Source organism: Seriola dumerili, unplaced genomic scaffold (genome assembly GCF_002260705.1).
Source record: "Seriola dumerili isolate Sdu_G_001 unplaced genomic scaffold, Sdu_1.0 BDQW01000079.1, whole genome shotgun sequence".
Classification (NCBI taxonomy): Eukaryota; Metazoa; Chordata; class Actinopteri; order Carangiformes; family Carangidae; genus Seriola; species Seriola dumerili.
The window spans coordinates 2204716-2207451 of record NW_019174334.1 but is presented as its reverse complement, the minus strand read 5'-3'; positions in this window follow the sequence as shown (position 1 = coordinate 2207451).

Sequence of the window (2736 nt, the reverse complement as noted above, 5' to 3'; positions counted from 1 at the left end):
TTTTTGGATGACTGAGCTCTCAAACAATTCTCCCTTTTGCGACGCCTTTTCGGGTCCTCCCACTTCCCAAGCAGGAGGAGGGATCTGAACAATAGGGACTGGCTCCCTAAACCCCAGAGCTTGGTGTTGCGCCGCCGTTTCTCCAGACTACAGATCCCTACACACAACTGCTGAGGACTTTCCAGAGGTTGTGAGTAAAACTAGCCCCTGGACCAGTATTTATAATGTACACACAGGTATATATATGAAGAAAATACTCATAAAACCTTAATTTTCTCGAAACTACGGTGTCCCGGAGGAGAAAAGTGCGCCCCCTCCCCCTCCTCCTGCTCTGTTCCCCCTGATTTGGTATGCTTTGGTCCCCACAGAGTTTGTATTGACCCCCATCCATTGAGGCCTGCAGGCTCTCCAGTGCAGCTGTGCAGTGCTGTGCTGTGTTGTGTCGTTGTGGACGGGCCGGGCCCAGTCAGGACTGTGCAGCACACACTCACTCACACACACACACACACACACACACACACACTCTCATACCAGAGTGATCACAGCTCGAACCCCCCTGGTGCTCGGCTCAGGAATTCTCTTCTCCACTTCAATCAGCACACTTTGAAAGGAGGGGAGCCGCTCCTGTGCAGTTCATTAATATCTGACTATTCCCAGATCACAGGGTTTGATAGGGGGGTCTGTTGGTGGGAAGCCGGCTGCATCTCGCCTCTGTGAATGCAGGAACTCCCACCATGATGTACCTGAGGCGTTATTGCAACCCGGCGGGGCGTCATTCACTCACAAGCTGTGGCATTTTATGACACCTGTAGCTCTTGTTCAGGTGAGATATTGTGTCTGCGTGCACACGCCTATAGTTGGTGCATTTTGGACTTTTTTCAGCTATTTCCAATTCATCAAAAAGCCTCTCCACATTAGAATATCCACATCCCTGACTCTGAACGTCACACCCAGCAGGATATTCCCGCTTCAAGATGTTTTTAAGGAGTCATTAATCGTGGGTGTTTTCCAGTGTTGTGCTGCACTTTGCCAGCACTTTGCAAGCTCTGCCAATGTTTTGGTGTTGTTGCTACCAAGCAGGGCTCTGTTTGTATGTGGCTCCCTCACACTAGCGCCACCCTGCACTACACTCCAGAGTAGAAAGAGAGGAGAAAAAATGGGGACTCCCAACCCCAAAAAACCTTCCATGGTGCCCCTCCCCCCCCTCCCCTCTCCATCTCTCCACGCTGGGCAGGATGAATTAGCCCGGGACAAAAGGCTTTGTGGGCCGACCATGAAAGGCCTATTAACCATACTGCATCCCCCAGAGGCCCTGCCCGCAGGACACCGCCTCCCAGAATGCCACTCTCTCAGCAGGCCGCAATCCCAGCATGCACTGCTTCCCTTCAGCGCTAACCCCTGTCACCCCCGAGCCTCACTATAGAGCCCCACACAGATTGTCATGTAGATGATTATAAATGTTGTTATGAAAGTAATGGCGAGCGAGAAGGAGAGAAGGGGGGTGTCAGCGGTGTGTGAGCATGTGGTGTGATTTGTGCGTTTCACCAAGAAAGACTCTGAGTTAGATGGAGTGAGAGCGCCGGGTGAGTTTTGGGTGTCAGCTGTCAGGTGTGAATTTGTCCAATGTGTGTGTCTCATTATTGAAGGGTGTATTGTTCAACAGGTTATGTGTGTGTATGTGTGTGTGTGTGTGTGTGTGTAGAGTATGAGGTGATTTCTCCTCAAGGGTCTAAACTGTGTCTCCTCACTCCATTGTTTAGCTGGGCGCCATGACAACGACCCGCTCTCTCCCCGTCTCTCTGTATGCCGCTGACCTTAACAGCTGTGTCACTTCCTCAGTGTGACAAAACCAGAATGAATCACACATACATACACACACACACACACACATTTGTGCTGTGTGGTGCATAGGTGTACTAAATCAGCAGACTCTCACATTCATGAAAGAGAGACAGAAGAAGAATCTGCTCTCTTTCTCTCTATTCCACTCTCTCACTATTTGTTCATTGATCGTTTTTGCATGTGCTATTAATCTGAAATTGCATTCATCAGTAGGACAACAAGTTATTGCACAGGCCAAGAAAAACTATTAAAGGTTACTGGGAGTTCAGATTTTTATCAAATCTGTCCCATATGTACATTATCAAAGTTAATGGTCGCTGTAACAATCCCTGTGAGGTGATCTCTTCCCACTGCAGCTTCACTTTAACAATATGTCCTTGGCATTTATTTCAATGCAGCCTTGGCTTTGACACAGTGGGGAAAAAAAAAACGCAGGGTTATCCAAGTTGGACACACTAGTTTAAATATGAAGATAATAGTGCGCTCTTTTGGACAATCTTTGAGACAACTGTGTGAAAAATTACTTTTTCCCATTCTGGCCAAGCACAGTGTAGAATGGGTGTGATTGTTTTAACGTGTCTTTCACGAAGTTACAGAAATGGACAGAGGGTTCGGTCCTAATTCCCACATCGAAAACGCATCAGGGAAGATGGTTTCTGAACTTCAGTTGAAGCGTACTGACGCCTTAAACCAGCCAGACCAGTATATGCCACACGCTGCTGCTACAGCCCACACATACAAATCTACCAATCAGAATATGACATGAAGTGATGCAGAATACAGAGGCCGATGCAGTGTTGTAAGCACAACCGTAAACCGCACACCACACAAGTTAAAAAATATCACTCCCAGTGCTGTTATAAGAACTCTCTTATGGTTAAGGCCAAAACATGT